This window comes from Parasteatoda tepidariorum, chromosome 10, assembly GCF_043381705.1.
Source record: "Parasteatoda tepidariorum isolate YZ-2023 chromosome 10, CAS_Ptep_4.0, whole genome shotgun sequence".
In the NCBI taxonomy this organism is placed as follows: Eukaryota; Metazoa; Arthropoda; class Arachnida; order Araneae; family Theridiidae; genus Parasteatoda; species Parasteatoda tepidariorum.
This window is the reverse complement of record NC_092213.1, coordinates 65143368-65170466: the sequence shown is the minus strand read 5'-3', so window position 1 is coordinate 65170466 and position 27099 is coordinate 65143368. Positions and strand designations below refer to the sequence as shown.

Genomic DNA, 27099 nt, shown 5'->3' with positions numbered 1-27099 from the left:
AATTGTGATTTTTTATAAGTATATTTAGTTTAAGAGAAAACACCATTATATTTGTGAAAAGGTAATTTTTTTTTGCTTGCATGGTAGTGTAGTTACTGCTACGGGTATATTGATGAATTTATTGCCCTCAGCATTCGCAATTTGAAATATTTGGCAGGGGTAACGAATTATATATAAAAAAAATGTAATCAGCAATTGCTAAAATATTGTAAAATCTAAAAACTACAATTGTAAAGGACTGATTATAAAAAAATTTGCAAGTTAGATTACTTTGTCTCAAACGTGTTAGCAAGAAATAACAATTATCTCAGAAAGTATGAATTATTAAAGATAAGTAGCAAATTATCAACTACAGTTGTCATGAAGAACAAAGTATGATTCTCATTTGTGTGTGTACTTTCATTTTAATATAAATCCTGAAACGTAAATATAACGTTTAATTGTGTTCATTAAGCATTTTAAAATTTTTCTACCAGAACTCTTACATATTTAAAATATCATTAAATGTGATATTTTAATGTTATTTAATTACAAAAATAAAATTATTCAAAAATAGAAGAAGTTTGAGCAATGAAATGAATGTTCATAAATTTATGAGTGAGAACTAATTTTTCATTTAAAACAACGAAAATATATATTCATCTTTAAACTAAATATTGATATTTATTTGTTATTTTTCCTTTTTGTCAAAATATCATCAGAACATAGTAAGATATAAATGTTTCGTTTTTCATAATTTAAGAAAAAGTGCTAGTAATAATTCGAACGCTATTTTGGTTATTATTGTGTGTTAAATCTGATAAAAAATTAGTTTTAAACATGTGTAGTTCAACATGATTTTAGATTTTTTCATGAATTTGAATTTAAATACGCGAGGCCTGATATGCTACTTCGTTTAAGTATAGTAACTTTCCCTGAGAAAAGCTGTAGGCATAAGACATGGACAAAGTTAAGTTATAACAATATTTTATTTATTAGAAACGAATTGAAAAACATTAGTTTAACTTTTCCGTTTAAAATACAATTGTTTTTAAATATTCATTTAATAATTTTTTTGACTCATTTCCGGTTGAAAAGCAATTTGTAAAATATTATATTTCCCTCTAATTGACGTGATAATGTGACGGCTGTTTGGCGCATAATCAAAAACATGTTCTTTCATATTTAAACCAGCAAACGTGCTTGGTTGTCAAGTGGTATAGGTCACGTGACATCTTTATAAACTCGTTATATGCTCTGAGAATTTTTATCTTTATGCTTTAACTTTGAATTTTTTTTCCCTATCGACTATGGAACACTTTTAGGTTTTAAAAACAAATTTAAAATTTTTTATTCATCAGTTAAAGATATCGAGATATTAAAGATTTCAAGACAATGGGATACCTGCAAATGACGTAGTGTGGGTATCTCGATCCTGATTGGTTGGTGAAACATGACATTTTCTTACGTTAGCAACTGTTCTTTTCATTCTATTTCGAGTTAGCCATGCCCGTCATTCTTTTAAGTGACACATTTTATATTCTTTCATAAGGATTCATTCACAAAGATTTCAATTCCTTCATTATAAATGTGTTACTTAACACAAAGCCAGGTAGGAAGCTATGTAGAACATAAACAAACTAATTATGCATCTAAGTTGCCAGGTACAAAAAGCAAAAATATATCACGGTTACAATAAAATGCCTATACAAATAATACTTCCAAGTTAAGTGAGATGCATAAAAGAGAAAGAATTATATTTTAACAAATTCAATGCGAGATACGGCATTATATTTAATTAACTTCATATTAATTAACATTTTAACTTATGTGGAGAAACTTAACTCGACTTTAACACGCTATCTTGTTTATATACGATCAGATGGTGCTGAGATCGTTGGTCACATGTCTGGATATCAGTGATAGTCTTCTTTTCGACTAGCAAGTACCCAATTAAAAGCTTTTTAGTAAAAAAAAATAGACTGATAAAGAAAAAAAAAGGCTGAAAAGATAGATTTCAGAAATAAAGGCTTAAATTTATGTAAATTTTTTAAAGTAAATCTTTCATAATTTAACATTAAAATGTACTTCTCTAATTTTTAAAGGGGATCGCTAAATTGAATAGATCATAATTTAAATTACCTATCACATGTATTTCTAATTCTCAACGCATTTAACCTGCGTTTATTTATTTCTGTTAGTTTTGTGTTTTCATATCATGTTGTAAAAAATTACATGATGTCAAAGTTTTCTAAAATCTTGTGCATAATTGTTCTTTTATACTCATATTTTTTTTAAAAATTGCAACACCATTAAGCAATCATGCAAATAAAATTAAACTTACATGAAATGTAAAGTGAAATTAAGTGCACATTAAATTTGTCTTGGATGAAAGTCCTCTCGTTGGTTGTTGATGGAAAAATCTAAGGAGAGGGGTGCCAGGTCAAGTGCGATCCACGTCGTCCGACCAGGGTACAAATTAGGTGACATTCCTACTACCATTGAAAGATAAAGCCCTGAACATGGTGCTTGGTCATTGGCTAGATGATTAGAATTACAAAGCGATTGCGCATGCGGAGAACGAGAACCGGCTTCTTCTTAGCCGCTTGTACCGTTTTTGCTTCCTTTAGTTTTTTTTAACAATCACAATTGTTTGATAAACTTTATAGCCAAAAGTATCCAGAGACGCACATTAAAGACCATTCTTCCTGGATGCAATTTTTTCGCATGCAAATGAGAACATTTGCCTGCAAATTGGTGGAATATATTTAATCTTAAAAAAACTAACCAATCAGGTTTCCATTTGTATGCGATTTTTTCACATGCAAAAAAAGTCGCATCCAATGGGAATGCCGTAATAGAAGTAGATCAGGCTGGTAAAGTGGTGGAGTTTTTTATGGTTTGGCTTGAGTACCCTAATTCCTACGAATAGAGTTATGAATTCTGTGATGCAGAGTGAAACCTCTCGGGAGCGACCACTCTCTCTTCCACAGTAAAGTGGTCGTTAAAGGAGGTTAGTCATTCTTAGGGGTTATTTCGATTGACTTAAAAATGTTATCGAAGGTACGTGATTTTTCGCAAACGATTTTAATTTTAGTCAGTGTCATTTCCTAGGTGCGGAAATGCCACGTGTATTGGCGTCATGAAAACCGGATCGATAAATAAAATTTAGCCTCAATAAAAATGATCCCTACTGATATAATTATGTGTAAAAACAAATTGACCAATTATGAATGATAGAACTATTTTAAGTAAATAAAAAAAATATGTTTTTTGTTTAAGTTTGCATTTAATTTTATTTCATAAAAATTAGTTTGAGTTTAGTTAATTTTATTTCATGAAAATTAGTTTGAGTTTAGTTAATTTTATTTCATAAAAATGAAAGGTTTGTGTGAGATGCTTAGTTTCTTTTTTTAAAATAGCATTTTTTTTCCCAAATAACTTTTAACTCTGAAACTTAATCATTGATGGTAGCTTCTTTAGTGCACTCTGACTATAGTATGAGGTTGCCAATCTCTTTCAGCAATCATCAATAAGAGCCACTCAGAAATATTTCGAATGCATTTGAATCTGCTTATTTGCTTTGTTAATATGTTTTGTTTTGTTATTTTATCGTGTTTTCTTACTTAACTTTTTCCGCATATAGTGCGGATGTTTGCCCCGTCACTCGGAGAGGTTATGATGGTCTCTCCTAAAGGTTTTCTTCAGCACAAGGTCTATGGAAAAAATTCCGATCCTCCCAAAAGTGGTCGTAATTAGAGGAACATACTACAGAGCCACTACTTGAGGTTTCATTGAATATGGATATTCTGGACAATGCTACTCTCTCAAATCTATGAAAATATTTCGAAGAAGACCCATGTTCCATTGACGCATTGGAATTTGGGCAGGCAATGTTTGCCGAAATTGATGTTCATAAAATGAACTGGTCTTCTCAGATCCCCGATCCAAATCTTATTAAAGATAAATTTAAGCTAGATAAATTAAGCTAGATTTTAGGGGATTGTTTGGATCAGTAATTGAGGATTAATTCCTTTCATCGAACCGGTTGATTGAAAAATTCAGTGTATTCAGTGAATAAAAATTATTTAAAAAACGAAAGAGGAAGTTTAAGAATGTAAAAAAAATGATTTCTTTCCTTATTTTTGCAATAAATAGCTTCATTTTTTGCTTTAAATAAATATCGAAAGTTCATGTAAAATAACTAAATTTCAAAAATTCAAGTGCAAGTATAGTTAATAAAATTTTGAAAGCAAGCTGTTCGAGTAAAACAACTCTCTAATACCTTGTAGGAAATACGATACGTATTTAGAAATTTATATCATTTGTATTAAATATTTCCGCTAACAAAAATCCACGTATTTAAACACAATTTACTTGAAAGTTAAGTTGTCCGGAAGTTTGTAAACGGTTAAAAGACGTCGAAGCGTTAGCACCCTGTAAGAAACTGGCCACTAGATGGCCCACTAAACTTTCTTTTAGGTTTCTGTTTGTTTCTAAAAAGTAGTAGGAGTCGAGATTAAAAAGATGGATGGCAGTTATCGAAAAATGTTCTTTCTATGTTAAATTTTATCTGTGATGTATCGTCAATTATGTTTGTAATGCGCATCCATAGCTTTGAATAAACTAATTTAAGATGCCGACGACTCGTCTTTTGTGTGAAAGTTTAAAAGTCTTTACAACCCAAACAAAAATCTTAAAATATCTGTGTCGAATATTTTTAAAAGATCTTTTCAATGATACCAAACATGACCCTCAACCTAATCACCTGGTGGTGAGGGGGTAATTAAATTGACGTAAAAGTAATCCAATTTGACCTACAAGAGCCGTGGTGTCTCTGGAGATAGAGTGTTCGCCTCCCGATGAGGTGACCCGGGTTCGAATCCCATCGATGACTGGTCGATGCGAAATCCACGCTCGGCTCGCACCGACTGCTATACTAACGTTAAATATGCTCAATGGTAGACGTTTCATGGGTTAGAGTCTCCTTACCGTTAGGCTAACTATGGAGCGTTTTCTTGATCTTCCTCCATATAACGCAAATGCGGGTTAGTTCCATCAAAAAGTTCTACATGAAGGCAAATTTCTCCTAATACTTGATTTGGGAGCTGCCTTGTTTTCTGGATCAGGTTCAAAATCGGGCTAGTAAATCCAAAATTTGGTCGGGTGTTCCTAAACGGTTATAAAATATGACATACAATATAATGAAAAAATAATGAGATTTATTAATATTGGCATATTGAAAATCTCTCAGCATATTTACAAAGCAGTATTCTTAAAAAATAAAAACAAATGACACTTCTGGGAGATACTTTTTACTTCCATTGCCTAGATTAAATTTGCCATAAAGTTTATCTTGCATCTAACTCCAGTTATTAAGATGTACATAAATCCAAAATGCTTTACTTTTACCTTTTGCAGCATTATTTCACATACACGTACCAAGCCTAATTCATTTTTAATGAAATATAAAATGCACTCGCCGAATGAAAAGATCCAGCATAGTTTAACAACCTGCCAATGTTCTGCCAAAACAGAAATTACTCGAGCCCAGCTAAAAGCCTTCACTTTCCCCCCATTAGTCAAGATGAATTTTCAAATCGTAAACATCCGCCAAAGCACTTGAAAAGATTTTTAGAGCTTACTAGTCCCCAGGATATCCGCCATTCTTCCTGCAAATCTAATGAGGACTAGTACTTCATAACCTAGCATTTGCTATTGATCCATACTAAAGAGCTTTTTTTTTTCGCCAAGGAGAAAAGTTCTAAGATTAGATGCAATGCTCTCTGACTAATACTTTTTATTTCAGCTGCAGACTTTACGAGTTTTAATGAATAACTTTTTTTTTCAACTCTCGGAAAAGGAATAGCGTTTGCAGTAGTTCACAACGGCGATAAATATTCTTTGGCGAGTTTCGATGTAACTTCCGACCGAACGACTAGAGACATGTTTTGTAGGAGGTAATCTTGTTATTGGAACATTTCACTTGGAATTTTATGTTCCACAATCTTCTTTTTTTATTTCCTTTTTTGCGGATGTGTTAAAGTACTTTTAAAATTATGGCGAAGTAGCTGCGGCGAGAATATCGGATAAGTTTTATTGTTTTGGGACCAATTAAGTCGATTGTAATTACTAATTCGCAAAATGGTTTTTGTAAAGTCCTCATCTACTTTCAAATGGTTTTTAGTAGTTTAATGTTGTAAAAGCTTTATTTCATTTTCATTTCTGAGAATCTGAAGTAATTAAAAATAGAGCCAAACTTTCGTCATAAATTTTATTTAAATTCTGGCGTTTTATGGAGAGTAAGATGAACAGACGAGACTTCATAACGTCATTTTTTTTAACGTTCTTAAATAATATTTAATTAATTCTAAGCAGGTGCTTATCTTGTTTATTTCCTTACTTCGTAGATGTCTTAATACACATTTAAATTTCAGATAAATTTTCTTGTATTGAAATCAGTTAATAATAATCGATTCTAACACCAAAATAATTTTTTTTTACCAATTCGTGAAATCGTTTTTATAAAACTCTCCTCCCTTTTGGAATAAGTTATAATAGTGTAATGTTGTTAAAGCTTTATTTTATTTTCCTTCTTATGATTCCGGAGCAATTAAATACGATGAAAATCTTTCTTAAAAACTGCATTTTTAATACTGGCATTATAAGTTAAAATAATGAACTGAACTTTTTCGACGTAACCAATAAAAACCAAAAACTTGTAATAATTGCATTTCAGTTATTCGCAATGTACTTTTGAATTTGTTTCACATTAGAAGCACCGTTATTTTGATTATATTTTGCCATTTCTTATGTTGTTTTTTAAGATACACGTGAGCTTCGAAGCTAATATTTTTTGACATTTCTTAAATTATTTCGAAATATACTGTATCAAAATTTTACGCTTTTATGTTGATTATTAAAAGAAATATTACAGAAATACCTCACCCAAAATGGGTAATTTTGACCCTTTTAAGAAAACGTTCCTCAAGTTTTTCACCAGTATTTCATTTTGCAAGACTTCAGATTCTCTGAAGATGATTTGTAGAGCAGAAATTAAATTTTATCATATAGATTTAATTATAATAGTGCAATAGATTTCAAATCATATTGATACTTCGATTGAACAGATAAAGATTTTCAAATGTCTGTATATTCTCTCTTGTTTTATTCTAAAAGTTGAGAGTTAACTAATCATCATTTGATATAAATTAGTCCACTTTTTGATATTGTTTTTAAAACTTTCCCCCTTCCCCCCAGATATCCCCTCTTGTTTCATTTTAAAAGTAGAGTGTTCTCCCTGTAAAACGGGCTTTGACGTGTGTGTGACTGTAGTTGTATTCTTGGCCATAGATGGAGCCACTTAAGAGCAAGAAAGGAACACTATGCATTTAAATTTCGCTTGATTTCAAGAAGACTTGCTGGTATAAGTGACATAAGTAACAACACTGTCATTGATAGAAACAAGTTACTGGACACAAAGATGGAACTCTACTGCATTTGAATGAGTGCTGTTGACCAAGGGTTCAATATCGGATACTTGTACTACGTATCAAAAGCTTAAATAGTGTCTATTTCTTTCTATGTCTATATATTTACTCGTGTTAATGCGTCATACATATGTAAGTAAACAGTTCTTTGAAACTGGATGAATCCCTTTGGCTTATCCTGTGTGTCACCGTAAGAATTAGCTAATTCCCGAAAATTCTAAAGTAACGATTATGACTAATTTATTGATTACAGCGGAAGGTGGACAATGCTGTTACAGTTTTGACTTTAAATATTTTCCATAGCTGCTACTTTGAAGAAAAAGTTTGTTTCGTAAAATCAATACGGTATGGTTGGGCCGGGATATTCTGGTTGGTAAGGCACTGGGCCCACGTCGAAGAGATCTTGGGTTCGATCCCCGTCGGCCGAAGACTCTCCGTGTAGTAAATGGTGACTGATGCACTTTAAATCTGCAGGGTCAAAAAGTCCTCCATGTTCCCATAACAAATCATTACCTATGAGGGTACTGATCCAGGAGCTCCCTTGTCTTCTGGATTGAGTACAAAACTACAAGGACACGGAGGTTCAACGACGGTTATAAAAATAAAATAAAATACAGTATAGTTTACGTTATTTTTTCCATTACGTGCATTTGAATCATTTTGCGATTATGCTCAATAAAGAATTGCATTTCATTCACCTGTTTGGAAAACAATTTAAAAACAAATATGAGGATCACTCGTATTATAATCTTTTATATTTTTAATATTAGCCATTTCATCATAATATTTATCTTGAAGAGTTTTATGCAGACTGATTTGCAACTTTTTTTTGCAAACTATTTTGGTGTACAGTTAAATCCTGCAAGCAGTTGTTTTCCATACAGATAACTTTCCCGCTGTTCAATCATTTTAAAACTAACTGCTTTATGTGTTAAGATTTCAATAGTTATTTTTAGAAACCAAAGTAAAAAGTCAAATGTTCTCCAGAAGTCCTCCACGATTGACGAGAGGTAAAAGAACATGATATTGCATATAGTTTCAGTAACTTAACATTCCACCTTTTCTATTTTTTTCTTCAGTTTTTGGTGTTAATATTTCCTCTTTATCATGGTTGCAGCATTTTACGCGTTCTTAGTGTTGTCCGAAATATGAACCATGGTTTGCATAATTTTGAAAACAATGTACTTATATGGTACAATTTTATTAAATATGGAAAACACGTGTTGAATGCAAATGTTAAACAACAAGTTATAATCTGAAATTTCTTTAATTTTGCCATTTATTTATATTTAGCTTAACGTGATTTATGCAAACAAACTCATTTGCAACAGTTTTGCAAACTTTTTTTTTGCATGCAGTTACGATTTGGTAGTAGTTTTGTATCAAAATCATTTTTAAATCAATGAATCTATATATTAAGGTTCCAGAGGTTATCGTCATAAACCTACGTTAAAGGTCAAAAGTTCAAAATGTTCCTGAATTCTTGCACGATTGCCATGGGGAAAAAGAATATGACATTGTTTTTCCATAACCAAACATTCCACTCCTTATTTAAAACTTCCTCTAGAAACTGCACATTTTCCAAAAAGAATGTCTTTTTTTTTTTTTTTAATTTTTTCGTGTTTACTTTTCCTTCTTCCAATGGCTGCAGCATATTTGTGCGTCCGTGATATTGCCCGCAAAAATTCGCATAAAAAGCCGGGCATGAATTCGCTTTTTCATGCTTCCACTGAAAAGTGGGGCACATCGGATCGTTTGGTCGAAATGTAAGTGTAGGCGGTCACGTGACGTGCGATCGATATGGCCGGCGTGCGAGCAACTCCAGTGTTCTATACAATCCAAGTTCGGGGCAGAACAGAACTACCTTCGCACCCTTCTTTCTTCATACCCCTTTTTTTATTTTTATCACTCCAGAAGAAGTTACCGTTACAAAGAATTTTGCTACTTTTGAAATCTGAACAATGTTGCTTGGGAAAAAGAGAGCTTCAAGCGAACTTGTCGGGTAGAGGATTACAGACTTCGTTCTTTTATCCTATAAAAATAATGATAAACTTGTTTTTTTCTTACAAAGGGCCCATCAAAAGTTGCAAGGTAGCACATTTTTCTTTTGCTTGAGTTGCCAATAATCCTGAAAATCTCACAGGAAGTTTTAGTGTATTGTTTTACTTTCAAAGCGTGGATTAAATAACCAGTTAAAAATAACTGAACTTCGGATTTAAAATACAGATTTTGAAAACTTTTTTTGTTAGCACATCTTAAAATTCCAAGTTTAAAACTATACTAAAATTATTAATTTACTTGGTTCTGAACTATTTTTTTAGAAGATGGCTATTTCTAACATAGGATACTTTTTTAAACTTTATATTACTCAATTAAGAATATCAATTGTTGCTGTATTCGAATTTTTTATATATATTTTTTAGTTGAGAAGGGCATTTGCTTTTGAAGAATAATTGTTTTGGGGGTTTTGCTCTACAATAAAAACAACAATCACTTCTGAAATTAATTTATTTTTTCATCTTTCTGTAGTATATTAAAGTACAACAGTTAAAGTTGAAACGATTAAGTTTGTGATTTTTGTTCTAGTTCCCAGGACTATTCAAATATTACCATCTTTAAAACATATTCCTATATATAAATTTTATAACACGTAATGGAAGATGGGGAAATATCATGTTGCTAAGTTTCGAAAGCCAGTTGGACCAAAATTGTTTGACCGAGAAAATGTCTAATTTAAGCAAGTTATTCATCGTTTTGATTTATACAATATATCATTCTCGTAAAGTCATAGACGGGCTACTTTTTTACAACTGATTTTCTTTGTTAGAAAAAGTCAAACCACTTGTTCTTACCCCACTAGTGAGTAAAACTCGGTACACATTTATTAGAAATTTATAAGCACTAGAATTTCAGTGAAGAAGGAGCAGGCATTTTTATTTTATGATAACTTAAGAAAATTATGAATGTAATTTATATGTAATGTAGTTAAAGCTGTACTCAAGGGGGAAGAGAAAAGAGGGGGGAAATGCCAGCATCATCAGTACATATCAAGGATAGGCAGCACCACACCGCGTAGTACCCGAATTGGAGTTTAACAAGCCCACCATTCTGGTCCACGTGCTACACCAGCCGTAAGGACAAGGTTAAAGAAGTTCACAAAATAAAATTAACATGCAAAATAAAAAGAAAATTAGTTAACTTCAGTAATATGATGCACTAACTTTGTTCGAGTGTTTTTGCAGCACTTAATTCTTTTCTTAAAATAAACCCATATTCTTATCTTCTCAATTACTCAATAAAAAACACTAACACTTCCGCTTAAAATAATCCTAGCTATTAAGTTCATATTTTGATTGCTTTTCCTTTTGTGTATTTACGAATAGGGGAAACTTAAATAGTCAAATTAAACAAACAATGCTGCGATTTTTTTTCCTGACGTTTTCTTTTTTTGGTTGTCATGAGACTAAAACAACTGAAAGAAATGGTCAAATCAGTTTTACAAAAGATATATAAAAAGTATGTATGATTCTTTACTTTATGTGCTGTTTTTTTTCGATTTTAGCTGAAAATAACTCAAATTGTACATTGAGTAAAAAATTCTGGTAAAATTACTGAACTGTATAATAATAACATTGCTGGTAAAAAAAACATGATTCTATATAATGAAATCAAAACATACGGTATTTAAACCATTCATATGGTATTTTTTCCAATCATATGGTAACGGCTTATAGGAAACTCTGCTTATCAGAATTATAGTCCTTATTACCAGACCTTTTGTGAAAAATGCAAAATTGAAAAGTAAGTTTAACCGAATAAATGGTTTGTTAGTCACTTTTCAAGGTATTATTATAAAATTACGAAATTTTACCATATTTTGTCTTGTATTATGAAGCCATATTTAGTTGTTAATTTTACCAAAACCCTAATTAAGGGTAGTTCGAAAACATTTCCGAGCTTTCCGGTGTTCTCAAAGAGTTAGAAATACGGTAAATTTTACCATATTCTGATAGTTTTAACCATACTGATCTTTTCAGGGTAGAAACTACAAATAACATGCCAGTGGTTTTTGCCAAATTCTCGTTATCTGCCGTTGTAGCTTTCTTTAGCAACGATGGGTTCAAAATAATGTAATAGTTTAAATAGCTATGAAAAGTTTAATAATATTCCGAAACTTAGTATACTGCAATATATTTTTGAGTACTATTACCACAGTAACGTTGGTTTCGAAATTTTAGACAAATTTAATACAAATTATACATTATTATTAACTTCATTTCTGTTCTGTATTTTCTGCTTTTCTAGTTTCATTTCTAATTTCTCCAATTGCAATTGCACTAATTTTAATACTTTTATACGTCATTTTCAATTATGCAATATTGCGTTTTTGAAAATGTAGATTAATGTATACTGTGTACACTAATTGATATTTTGTTTGTCATTTTCATTACCGTTATTTACGTTACTTTAATAAAAGCGATCTTTTTTATTTCATTTCAGAAAAAAAACATAATTAAGATCAGGAAAAGTTTTGTTTTTAAATTCATAAGTAATATAAAATTTATTTGTAACGTTTCATATATTATTAGTCAGTTTCGAAATTTTAGAGAAATTTAATATAAATTATATATTTCGATTAACTTTATTTCGCTTTTCTATTTTCCATATTTCTAGTTACAGTTTTTATTTCGCCAATTTCAATGCCGCTAATTTTAATATTTTTATCCATCGTTTTCATTAGCGTAATCTCTTTTTATTAACACTTTAGCGTAATTTTTAGAAAAACGATGTTTTTTCATTTTAGAAAAAAATATTTGATGTAAGAAAAGTTTTTTTTTTCGAAATCATTAGTAAATAGTTCATAAATTATTTTACAGTTATTATTTTACCAATACATATTAATTTTTGTTATTAATAATTAATTCTTATCAAAATCGAATAATATAAAATGAGTTAAATCATTGTCTAATCAGGGTGTTTTTTATTTTTAAATTAAGTATATTTTTATGAATTATTTTTAAAACTTATAAATTAAAACGTCTAATAGAGGCAAATGAAATATAGAAAACATTTAAATTGAAATGCGTCATACAATTGAAAGACAGAGGAATTTTTCTACAGGAATAATACATAAATCAAAACAACATATTTCTCGCAACTTTACTTGAATCGGAATTATTTTTAAAATATCGGAATTATTTCTGCTATGTTGTTATTCTAATACTTTTAGAGTTGCATGTTGCATTTTTTAAGCTAAGCGTCAGAGATTGGTAATTATATCATCAAATATTTAAGACATCAAATATTTTAGAAAAATTATTAACATCAAATATTTTAGAAAAAAAATAATTCAAAAAATAACATCAAATATTTTTGAAAAAAATATTTGATGTAAGAGAAGATTTTTTTCTCAAAATCTTTAGTAAATAGTTCATAAATTATTTTATGTTTATTATTTTACCAACAAATATAAATTTTTATTAATAACAATTATTGCTTTTGAAAATCGAAAAATAAAATCATTGCCTAATCAGGATGTTTTTTTTAAATTAAAAATATTTTTATGAATTATTTTTAAAACTTATAAATTAAAAGGTCTAATTGAGACAGATATTGAAAACATTTAAATTGAATTGTCTCATGCATTTCAAAGAATTTCTTTTTTTACAATAATAAATAAAGCAAAACAACATGTCGCACAATTTTACCTTAATCGGAATTATTTTTTGGTTATTAATGTTGTTATTCTAATATTTTTTGAGTTGCATGTTGCAATTTGTAAGCCAAGTGTCAGATTGGTATTTTTCATGCAGAATAATGAATAAAGAATAATATCTAGTTATAATAAATCTTCTTGAATAATGTATAGCAATATAGCCGCCATTATTCAGAAATATTTTGACTAAAGGACATTATTTTTAGATTTCATTCTTTATTTATTTGTGAAAAGTAAATTAAAAAAGACTTATAACTTTAAATATTGACCAACAAAGTTAGGCAATAAACGATAAAAATTTCATTTATTGCATATAACAATCATATAGTAATCAACAACTTGTAATAACAATTACACTATTACAAATAATAGCGACTACAAGAAATTATATTTTCTGATTAGAAGTTGTTAACAATTTCATAACAACATGAAAAAATTACAGGAAATCATAATTATACAAGTAGTATTGATTAAAGTAGTTATAAATGTATGTAAACATAATGTACGATTACAAGTAATCATGATTATCAGCATTTATAATTAACAAATATTATTAATTATAAAATATGATTTTAATTATAATAAATATAATCCTAATTTGAAATGTTTACATTGTGCAAATATTGAAAAAAATGGACTATTTTCTTATTAGTATGTATGAATTGGATATCTTGCTAAATTTTATTGTTAGGTTTAATAAATTAAAGCTTTTAAACATTGTATTTGGATACAAAATATAAAATAAATGATATCTAAATAGGTACGTAAATTGTATTTGCATTTAAGAATCAATTTGTATGCATAATCAATATGCAATCAATATGCATGCATAGTACACGCGTACATACATTACATGTTCAGTGTAAAAGAAATCAAATCAATGAATTATTTTTGATCGAATGATCAGATTTTAGCGTACTAGGTCTCAATCTTAATGATTCGAGAGGGTAACCCCAAATATGTTAATTAGTCAGTGCAGACGATATTTAAAATTACGAAATCAGACACAAAAACGTACTTTTTTCAAATTAGACTTAACTTTTTTATGACGAATTATGACTATTAATAATGACAACATTATAATTTAATCTAATCATAATTACATTATGTAAATGTGATCACGATTAGCCGTTATCTAAGATTTCGAATCTTGTAATCGTTTCTTGTTGTGATTACAAAAAACCATAAATGCTTGTAACATAATGCTTTCTAAGTTCTTATTACCACAAATATAGTTCTTACCGTTCTTATTACCACAAATTTATTTCAAATTACTAAACTGGAAAGTAAATTTAAGAACCGAATAAATGGATTTTATGCCACGCTCTAAGGAATCATGAAAAAAATCAATAAATTTTACCTCATTTACTGAATTTAATCACGTATTATAACATTATATTTTCTGCCTAAATTAACGAAAATAATTACCAAAGCCCTTCTGTACAATTTTCCGAGGTTGCCTGTTGCTTCCATAGAACCAGAAACACGGTAAATTCAAACACATACTGGTAGTTTTGACCATATTTTTTTTCTCAGTGTATGTATCTAATTCATCGTCTATAATTCTTTGGTTAAATTGCAATTGAGTAAATACAACTTTCAATTAGTATATATGATTTAAAAATTTTTTTTAGAAAGTATAAGAAAGAGTATTTTTGTAAAAAGTATTTTGTGAAAGTAAAGTATTTTTGTAGAAAGTATAGGTAATGAATTAAAGAAATTTTTGATAAATTTTGTGTCACAAAAAATAAGGAGTACTAAAATGAATTATGAAATGGCTTTTAATAGTTTTATTTCATGAGTGCAAAGAAAGACACGCACGTGATAACAGTGAACTTTAGAACAAAAAGTAATTAGGAATCTTTTTGGAAGAAATTAAAAGTGTAGAGTGAGTAAAAAAAAAGAACAAACAAACAAACAAAATCAGTCAAATTAATTATTTTAAGAATCGGGTTTTCGATTTCCAAGCCGTATGGTTCAAATTCAAGTTTTTTACTTAGTTATTTTCAGTTATCATCTAAGCTCAAAAATCAGACATGAAAACGTTAAAACTTAGATGTAAAAACTTCCTCAGAATAATCACTGTTTTTCTTTCGTCATTTAAAATACATTTAAAAATGACGCTCTTACAATTCAATACATTTTAGATCATTATTAAATTAAAAATTAAAGATGATAAATAATTAATTCAATTGCTTTTTATTTGGGGATTTTTTTGAGGTTGAATTTTAACAAAACAAAAAAAATGAAACGATGTAAGTATATCGCTTCATTCTCATTTCCTGCTTTTTAATATATATATATATATATATATATATATGTATTTCNATATATATATATAATATATGGATAGATATATCTATGTATATCTATATCACAATGTATAATTGGCTATATCGAGAAACATCGAATATTTTTAAAATTGTATTATGGAGCATAATTTGCAGAAAAACAAACAAACTTATTTTCATTGCTATTTACTTTTATTGTTTGAAACAGTGATGACTTGTAAGAAAAAAAGAAAATATTCTTATCAGTCTGCTAAAGTTAAGTAACGATTTGACAACCCGAAATGAATTACAACTTTTTCACAGATAAGATTTCAACTTATTGTCACAGATTCCTATTTTGTTGATATTTAAGAGCAGTAGTACGGGATTGAAAATATATAAAGTAAAATATTTCTTGCGCGAATTCCTTATGATTTCATTTTTGGAACTTGAATAATCTTCCATGTCCCATATACGCCAAAGTCTTAAAATAACGGAATGAAATAGAATGGGAATTACCAACACTTTATTACGACCAAGGTAGGATGATTTAAAATATTTATCATAAACACGTTTAGTTATGAGATTTTAAGAGCATTATATAAGTATTACATAAGAGGTTTCATGTTTTGTTTTCCTCCTCTCATCTAAATTCGTTTTGTTTGCGTCACAAAATTTGATCCTCACTAAAACCGTTAAAATTAATATATATTTTTAATAACTATGCATAAAAAGAAAAGAGTTCATTTGATAATTAATTTCGTGCTTACTTGTTCATTTACCAATAGATCTTAATTTAACTTTCTGCTTAATTTTAATAGGAAACTATTATTCTTTTTTGGTAATAAAAATGCAGTTTAAGGATTTAGTTTTTTTGGATTAAAAATTGTCCCTCTCTATGATTGAACGAATCTGTTGAGAACGACCTGGACATTCTTAGTTTAAAAACTGGAGAGAAGTTGCCAATTGTAGAGATGCCTAAAAAAAACAATTGGAGGAGGCCCAGGGATACCCCAGGGTGGTCAAGACATTGAAGTAAAAGAAGACACTTAAAATTTACTTTATTTACCATAACAAATTATATATATAATGCAACAATATTCTTCAATAAAGATTATACTTGTTTTAAATTAAAATAAAATTAATAACTTTGTTTTAGTTAATATATGATTAGCAGTCTACATTGTTTAATTTTGTCTTAATTTACGAAAAGACAATTTTGAAATAAAATAAAAAATAGAACTAGCTATTTCTATTAAAAGTATTTAAAATAAAACCTGACGAATGCGCACAATTTAACAATGAAGACATTATAAAAAAAATATTAAAAAAATACTAGAAATAATGAATCAACATTAAAAAAATATTAAGGGCCATCGTCTCCACCTTCGCTGTGTTAAGTGTGTTCAACTAACGTTACATTTTATTTTGCTGAGCAAAAACTATAAAATTTAGAAATTTGAAGTTGAGATAGTCTTTAGAAAACCGTAGGGGAGAGTGGGGTCAATTGTAACACTTTTTACTTAACTATTTTTAACTAACAAAAAATCCAATATATTATTAGTATTAATTGACAGACGAGTAAAGTAGACTATCCTCTACTAGAAGAAAATAATGAAAACCTTATTTTAAATGTTATTATATTAGTTATTAACAATTTTTGACAGTCGTGCACTTGTTACAATTGTCCCCACTTACGGGGTCAATTGTAACAGTTCATAAATTCAACTGAAACATAGTTAATTATACATATTATCATAGTTGAGATATACTTTTTTATTGATCAAAATAGTTGTGATATTTTAGGAGTAAAAATAATAATGAGCAGAGACCTAATGGGTTAAACTTTTAACTTTCAGGGGTTAAAAATTTCAATTTATGCTGTGAAAGGTGACAAATAAAATAATGCACATGCAACATAATATAAATGATATAGGAAACTATTGGTGGTTCTTAAAGAGTTAAGTAATGGTTTGTAAACATAAGAAATGGGGCCTAAGGAGTTAAACAATTGCAATTGAAATTATGAATTTTATTTTCAGCTGTTTCAATCGTCCCTTTACTTATTGTTACAATCGTCCCCAAGGCGCCATTTCAGCTTCATTTGTTAAAAACAATGCTAGTTAATTAACAAAGCTAGTAATTTTTTTTTGAAATGTTAATTAAGGTGTCCACTTACATATTCGGTTAATAATTTTTGTTTGTTTGAACAAAATTACTTTGTTACAATATAATATTCTAATACCAAAAAAAGTACTTACGTAGCGTGAAAATATCTTTTGTGATCTAACTCTTTCAAAATTAAATAAAAATGGTTGCCAGCAGGTGTGTACATGTAGATTTATTAAATACACCTTGTGCGCCACCTAGGAACTAAATCTAGAACCAGACACTCGAAATTTTTGCTCTGTTACAATCGTACCCTGTTACAATTGACCCCACTCTCCCCTACACAAAGTAATAAAGAAAATTGAACATTCGATATTTAGTTAGATTTTACATTCAATAATTAACTGTTAAACATGTAAAAAGTACTACGCGGGTTGCTCTACAGGTAACAACAAAGCAAAAATGGAGATGAAATTTTACATGTTGAAATTTATTTCACTTTTCGAAAGGGATTTTAATTGTGTTAATGATTCACCAATTGACTGCATTATATTTACTAAAAATGATTTATCAATCGATTGTATTATATTTACTAAATATGATTTACCAATAGAATGTATTATATTTACTAAAAATGATTTACCAATTGATTGCATTTAAGATTAATGATTAAAATTTAATTGATGTTTAGTTTATAATACCAGTTATAGTTAATTCATAGAAAATCATGTTGATAATTAATTTTATTATTTTACAATGAAGTGATATAGGGTAAATATTTATTTTAACTAAAAATTTAGTGCTCCATGTAAAAAAGAAAAAAATACTTAAATTTATCGACTACTTAGTAAAGTTTTAACAAAGCATTAAAAAATTTTATTCAGATTTAAAAAAAAATTATCGGAAACAAAATTATTTATTAGACTTTTCATATTGGAGATTTAAATGATATGGTTCCTTTTTTTTCCTAAATTTTAATTTTAATTTTTCGATCCACAAAAAATTACTTTGCTCATATATTTACATAATTTAATTTTTTCAATCGGTTAAAATTTTTCAGGATTCATGTTTTAAATTCTTGATAGGTTGAGTACATACAATAATACGTCACATAATACGATATAAAATACGATACATATAGCAACTAATACGAAAAAAATAACAATTTTCTTGTATAAATCAATAATTTGATATTTTAAGGGAAAAATACAAAAAAATTATGGTATTTTTATTGTACTTTTATTGTTTTACAACAAAATTACAAACTAAAGGAAACTGTTCTTAAAATCAGAATTAAAATTTATATGTTTAAAAGATTCTGCCTTAGCAAACAGAGACAATTAACGTACGTAGTAAAATTTGCAATAACTTAGTCCTGATATTAACTTAGTAAAGAGTTCTGCTAACTTATTTCGTATGAAATAGAAATTGAAAAATAGCATTACCGAAAAGGCTTTGACTTGCGTATAGAAGCTGTGACCTATAAATTGATGAAGGAAAAATGAAATAAATTTAGTATTTATCTCGAATAAAAAATTTTTAAAATAAACCATCTACAAAATTTCACTTATTTCCAACATTGCAAGCAAGTAAAAAAAAGCCGCAAAAATATTTGTTTCTATTTCTAAACAATCCCCTTCATTTTTCAAACCCATTCGTATAAAAAAAAGAGAAAAAAATAACCTGTATACATATGTTCGTATCATTTTGCTATCTGCAAAGAAGATAGTGTTTTCCTCCCATAACTGGAAACATGCCAAGGGATGTTTCATAGCCAAAAACAAAATTTCCTGCCAAATATTCACTTACTAGTCACGTTTGGGTATTTTGTTTTACGCCAAAAAGCCACTCTAATTATCTTATAAACATGGTGTTACCTCTTCATTAAGATATGCTAAATGAGGTTCGGAAATAATTACACTTATGTGTCTTGTGATAACACAGGACAGGATGGTTTTCAGTGCGTTCAAAAGCGAGTGGAATTTCGTTAATCGGGGTGTTTAGCAGTCTAGGAATGGAAAGTTTTATGACCCAGTACATGTTTTAATTTTAAATAAAGCTCATTATTCTAGAATAATGGAGATACATTGAAAAATATAAAATATTTATTGTGCTAACAAGGTGTGTTTTGCTCATGCAAAAATGTCCTATTGGTTTATGTTTAATGAAATAAATTCTCTCGATATATGAGTGACACAGAATCATATATCTCGATATATGATTCAATGTGCCCAAAAGCGAGTAAAATTTCGTTAATCGGTTAATGTTTAGCAGTGTAGGAATGAAAAGTTTTATGACCCAATGCACATTTTAACTTTAAATAAAGCTCATTATTCTAAATCAAAGAAAATACATTGAAAAATTCAAAATATTTTCTGTGCTAACACGGTGTGTTTTGCACATGTAAAAATGTCCTATTGGTTTATGTTTAATGAAATAAATCTTCTAGATATGTAAGTGAGACACTGAATCATATATCTCGATATATGATTCAGTGTGCCTAAAAGCGAGTGGAATTTCGTTAATCAGGGTGTTTTGCAGTCTAGGAATGAAAAGTTTTATGACCCAGTACATGTTTTAACTTTAAATAAAGCTCATTATTCTAGAATAATGGAAATACATTGAAAAATATAAAATATTTTCTGTGCTAACAAGGTGTGTTTCGTTCATGTAAAAATATCACATTGGTTTATGCTTAATGAAATAAATCTTCTAGATATATGAGTGAGACACTGATTCATATATGTCGATATATGATTCAGTGTGCCCAAAAGCGAGTGAAATTTCGTTAATCGGGGAATGTTTAGCAGTGTAGAAATGAAAAGTTTTATGACCCAGTGCATATTTTAACTTTAAATAAAGCTCAATAATCTAAATCACAGAAAATGCATTGAAAAATTCAAAATATTTTCCGTGCTAACACGGTGTGTTTTGCACATGTAAAAATGTCCTATTGGTTTATGTTTAATGAAATAAATCTTCTAGATATATAAGTGAGACACTGAATCATATATCTCGATATATCATTCAGTGTGCCTAAAAACGAGTGGAGTTTCGTTAATCAGGGTGTTTTGCAGTCCAGGAATGAAAAGTTTCATGACCCAGTACATGTTTTAACTTTAAATAAAGCTCATTATTCTAGAATAATGGAAATATATTGAAAAATATAAAAGATTTTTTGTGCTAACAAGGTGTGTTTCGTTCATGTAAAAATATCCTATTGATTTATGTTTAATGAAATAAATCTTCTAGATATATAAGTGAGACACTGAATCATATATCTCGATATATAACTCAGTGCGCCTAAAAACGAGTGGAGTTTCGTTAATCAGGGTGTTTTGCAGTCTGGGAATGAAAAGTTTCATGACCCAGTACATGCTTTAACTTTAAATAAAGCTCATTATTCTAGAATAATGGAAATATATTGAAAAATATAAACTATTTTTTGTGCTAACAAGGTGTGTTTCGTTCATGTAAAAATATCCTATTGATTTATGTTTAATGAAATAAATCTTCTAGATATATAAGTGAGACACTGAATCATATATCTCGATATATAACTCAGTGTGCCTAAAAACGAGTGGAGTTTCGTTAATCAGGGTATTTTGCAGTCTAGGAATGAAAAGTTTCATGACCCAGTACATGTTTTAACTTTAAATAAAGCTCATTATTCTAGAATGGAAATATATTGAAAAATGAAAAATATTTTTTTGTGCTAACAAGGTGTGTTTCGTTCATGTAAAAATATCCTATTGATTTATGTTTAATGAAATAAATCTTCTAGATATATAAGTGAGACACTGAATCATATATCTCGATATATCATTCAGTGTGCCTAAAAACGAGTGGAGTTTCGTTAATTAGGGTGTTTTGCAGTCTGGGAATGAAAAGTTTTATGACCCAGTACATGCTTTAACTTTAAACAAAGCTCATTATTCTAGATCAATGAAAATACATTGAAAAATTCAAAATATTTTCGGTGCTAACACGGTGTGTTTCGCTCATGTAAAAATGTCCTATTGGTTTATGTTTAATGAAATAAATCCTCTCGATATATGCAAGAAATAAATTTCATTTGTACCTTAATATTTTATTTTCTTTTAATACTAACTGAATAACTGTTCTTCGTAAGGGTTGAATAAAAAAAATCAATTAATCAGTAGTGTTGTGGTACGCATAAGCAAACTGCAGAATAACTGAATTTTGAATAATGTTTATTTTTGTTTTTGTAAAAAGGAATACCTTTGTTTGGAATACTTTAATCTTTGAATTTTTTTGGAATTATTCAAAATTCAGTTATTCTGCAGTTTGCTTATGCGTACCGCAACAATTAGTAAACGACACTACGAAGTCATGCTCTGCTTACGAAGGCATGTACTGACACAATTGAAGAGTTTAGTGAAAGAACCAGGTAAATAACTTTTTTAGGGGTATTTATGAATCAGAGAAAATAACATGAAATGGTTGCATCAATAGAGGTACATTAAATTAAAAAAAAATCATTTCACTTTAATTTTAACGTAGTTAATCCATATTAGTTTTTAGTGTGTATACATGATTTTTATTTTCAAATTAGACAGAGGTAAATGAAATAAGACGAAGAATTATTAGTTCTTCTTATTAGCCTTCAAATAAATCAGCATTAAAACAATTCAAAGAAACTTTTTTTCCATCATATCCTGATTATAGCCTCTCCGAAAATGTCACCTACCTGGTTTCTCCACTTAACTCTCCAAATAGCAAAGCTAAAATAAATTCATTTTTATTTATTTATTATTATTTGTTGCCCTTCCCGGTAACTTTGCGTTACTGTATTAATTTATAATTTTAGAATAGTCGTTGAACAGCCGACCCAAATTTAGGTTTACGTCTACTAATGTTCAACTCCGTAGCCTTCTAATTTTGAACCCAAGTCAGAAGACAAGGGAACTTCTGGATCAAATATCGGGAGAAATTGCCTTTCGTGGAAGACTTTTTGATGGATCAAACCTCATTTGCATTACATGGAGAGGAAGATCACGAGAAACTCCCACGGTTAGCCAGACGACAAGGGGACTCTAACCTATGATCCTTCTACTACTGAGGATATTTCAGATTAGCATTGTAGTCGGTGCAAGCCGGATGTGGAAATCATATCGACCAGCCATCGCTGGGATTCGAACCCGGTTTCACCCCATTGGAAGGCGAACGCTCTATCCCCTGAGTCATCGCGGCTTTGCTTTATTGTATTAAGAAAGACACGCGGTTTCTGTATCTCATCCATAAGAATAGAGATTATCTGTATTTAGCATCACTTGGTGTGATGATATTGCTAGCGACCAAATCATGATAGTCAAAATTTACCGTTATTAATTTTCTCTGGTAACTATCCCTTTCAAGTGAGCGTAAGTCACTGATTGTAACAGTATCGGTATTAAAATTGCTTTGAGTTGGTGCAGTTTTAATAATCATCAAATATATCAATATATTACTTTATATCCATATTAGTATATTTGGTGCTGATTGCATAATTGTTCAACATTTGAGTTTCGTGAGAAATACATTTATTAGTGACCGCAAATTAAAGCCAAAATTTAAAAAAAACAAAACAAATTGAATTATTACGAAACCTTGATAAGGAGTTTGGAGTATGATCATTTCTCTATGTTATGTTAATATGCTGTTTAAATACAAGAATATGTGGTGATGAAAAAAGTTCTTTTAATTCATTCCAAAATATTAACATACAGTCTCTACTATCACTCAAAAATTATTTTCTGAAACTACGAACTACGAATTTTTATTCAAACATCACTAATTTTCATAGTACCAATAGTACAAATTACCAAAATTTTTTAAGCGTTATCTGTGTATAATAATTTTCTACGGTTCCTATAAACGAATTTGCTATTAAGATTTTCCCCGCTAACTTTGCTTTTTAGTACGTATCTTATTTTTTTTATTTCAATTAATACATATTACCAATATTAATTAAGCGTAGGTATTAATAATAATAATATGGTGAATAATAGTACTCCTAAAGCGAAATAAATATCTTTTCTTTATTAACTTTGCTTTTAAATAGATACTTTATTGTTTAGTTCAATTAATGCACATTATCAGCATTTATAAAGCATTATTGTCGTCCATAATAGTTTGGCAATTTCCTACGGTTCCTTTAAGTGAATAAGTACCTTTATTCCATAAATTTCGCAGTTTAGTACATAGCTTATTTATTTTATTTCAATGTGCATATAATACCTTAACTAATTTAGAACCTTTGGCTTTGAACCTTTGGCTTTGACCTCTAGAATGGTTAGCAATGTGTATTAGGCAATAATACACATTGCTATAAAAATATTAAGATTCAATTTTCATCAGTACAATTAAAAAAAATCAGCATTGTAATAACAATAAGGTATAAATCAATTAAGATACAAATCATATAATTGATATAATGCATGTAGTAACCAATTAATAAAGTTTTCTAGAAACTTGATTGCTGAAGCATGTTTTAAAATAACAAATTAAACGAATTGTTAATTTACATCTTGAACAGCTCTTTAAGGGCAGCAAATGATTTCAATGAAATGATTTAAAAGAGAAGGTAAGCTTATGACTTGTTTAGAAAAGAAATTGCTGAAATAAAACAAAAGATGAAGGCGACAGTAAAAATATATACTAACAATAGTAAAAATACCGAGTAAGATTGAATGTACGGTGAACAGTTTTCAAATATTTTTTGAATTGAGTACTTGCAATTTTAGAAGAAATTATTATGCTTAACCATGTGGTTTGAATCAGATTTAATTGGATACCCGTAAGTGACGTCACGCATACGTATTGAATTTTATTGGCTTCTGAATCGTCAAATGCCGCGATTCACTTGAAGGTGTCCAATTGCTAGCTTGAATACGGATGCATTTTGAATAAAGTTTCGCTTAAATTTAACTTTAACCACTTTAATTAATTTAGTTCGAATTTTTGAAACGATTTTTTAATATTCAAAAGTAAAAATAAATGACTTTTCTAAACAAATAAAAGAATAAAAAGCTCTGGGAACATTTTTTTTTCAAATATCGGATACTAATTAAAACTCTCTGTTGTTTCTCGAAATAACTTGAACAAACTTTTAGAATATATCTATAATCTATTCCATTGTTAACGAGATCGTTTGCGAGCAGTTTTCATTGATTGACGAAATCGATATTCAGCAGTACAACAATGTATGATGGTTACGTGATTGCTAAATGGCACTTTTTGAAAGAAATGTTCGAAAGAAGAACAGAAGAACTGTTCCAAGAACTGTTCAGTAATGTGATTCCCGATGACGAGGATATCTACTAAAATATTTCTGTTTAAATAACATCTTTTTCTTGCATTTATATTTCTTGAAACAAAATGCTTAATTACTGGCTGTTGGTGAAAAATTTAGTTAACAGTGTCTTCTAATTATTTCATCGCATAAACCGATATCTCATCAATAATGAAACAAAGTTATTTGACGGATTTAGATTCAATTAAAGTTGTTACTTTTAAATACAAATTATTCAAATGTTATTTTAAAGAAAAATAGATCTGTTTGAGGTATGATAACGCAAAAAAAGACGTGAAATTAAAAAACTGGATGACCAAGACATGTTTCGAAAATTTTTAAAAATATATTTTTAAAACTATTATCCACCTATTTATAATTGCAAGACTTCTACACACAAAGCAGTATTAAATTAACGTGAATTTTAGAAAAAAGTAGATTTAATAAAATTTTTTGAAAATAATATGGCATTTTCATAAATGCGACTTATTATTCACTTTAAAATGGATACTCAGATTTCACGAAACTTCATCCTTTTCAAACAAAACCGCTCCCTGGTATTACGAGAGAACGTTTCGTCAAAGTGACGAAATAACTAGTGTCAATTTTTCGATGAAACGAATTTCTTCAATAGCAAAGAAATATTTTGTCATTCTATATTTTTGGAAAAAAACAACCAAATTCGTAGTGTTTATGTATCAATCTGTCTTAGAATCATTTTATCGATGTCACTATATACCCGCTTCAATATCAGCTTAATAATACGTGAAAGACTGATGAAACAGAGAGATAAATTACAGCCATTCGAGCCTGGGAGCTTCCTGATACGAGGCCAATAACTTGACCAGTCCGGTCAACTTTTCTGGTCAATCTATTTTTGATCGTCTAGTTCATCCTAGTTTCGTCATTCTACTTAACTATCTGTGCCGGGATAGCGTGATCGGTAGGGCGCTGGGCCCATGTCCGAGAGTTCGTGGGTTCGAATCCCGCTGGCCGAAGACTCCTCTTGAAGTAAAGTGACTGATGCATGTAAAATCTGCCGAGTCGCAAAAGTCCTCCATGTTTCCATAACAAATCAATACCTCTGGGGGGGGGACTGGATTAGAGATTTCTCTGATTGAGGTCAAAATTACGATCTGTGGATGAATGAATGGATGTATGAATGGGTCCGCCCTATAAACGGGTGCGACGGATGGTGTGGCTGAAGTCAAATTCTTGGCCGGAGATGGCGCCACTGAAAAAAAAGAAACGCACACTCTGCCTTAAATTTTGCTAGGTTTCACCAAGCAGGCTTGCCAGTGTGGCAAGTGGCATTAGAACCAACCAACTACTTAACTATCTCCCATAATGTACTACAATGTGGTTTCGAGTAGATGAAACATTTTCGTCATGTATTTCAGATTTCCCATTTCGTCACAAATCACGTGATTTCGTGTCGAAATAATTCTCACAATTAGCAAAATATAGCTCAAGAATTGCTGAACCATTAAAAGGAGAGTTTTATTTTTTCTGAGAGTGTTTAAAGTATTAATTTAAACTCCTACTCCCAGGTGTAAGGTTGGAGAGTCGAGTTTGATATCATTGAATGTATCTAAAAATATTTGATATCGATTTTTTTTAATTCAAGGAGAAATTATCGAGACATTCGCTTTTCAAACAACTAGTATATTAAATTTAAGATACTTTAATGTGTTAATATATGTCTCAATGCAATATATATCTCTATCCAATGTTCAAAAGCATATTATGCTTTTGGAAATAAGTGAATCAGAAAAAGTTTGTTGAATTTTGCTTAACCCCTTCCTTCTTGCTTCCGTGAAAATGACAGGGTGAGGTTTCACCCTCTATTTCTTGTTCCCGTAAAATTCCCGGGTTGGAGTGTTCATCAGTAACGCTCCAATAAGAATAAAACTAATTTATTTCTTCTGCCCGGAAAGCATTGTATTTTTCATTTTACATACCAGATGGCAATACCGGGATATTTTTAAGGAAATTGTAGACAGTTAGTTTATTTTGAACTAGATGTCAGCACTATTCAAATACAAGTATTTGGCAAATTAGGCACTTTTATGACTGTTTTCTTGAAAATTAACCGATCGTTAAGGGGTTAATAAATGTTTCAGTTCAGTATATATCTCAATCCAATGTTCAAAAGCATATTATCCTTTTGGAAATGAGTGAATCAGAAAAAGTTTGTTGAACTTTGCTTAAATGCTTCAAATATGTATGAATTAAATTTTT

The 27099-nt window shown here is 29.4% G+C and overlaps 1 protein-coding gene across 1 annotated transcript in view; it reads left to right on the top strand.

Moving 5' to 3' along the window:
- Positions 1-27099, top strand: part of LOC107438083 (plasma membrane calcium-transporting ATPase 2) — a 156825-nt gene that overhangs the window by 41417 nt on the left and 88309 nt on the right. The window lies entirely within an intron of this gene.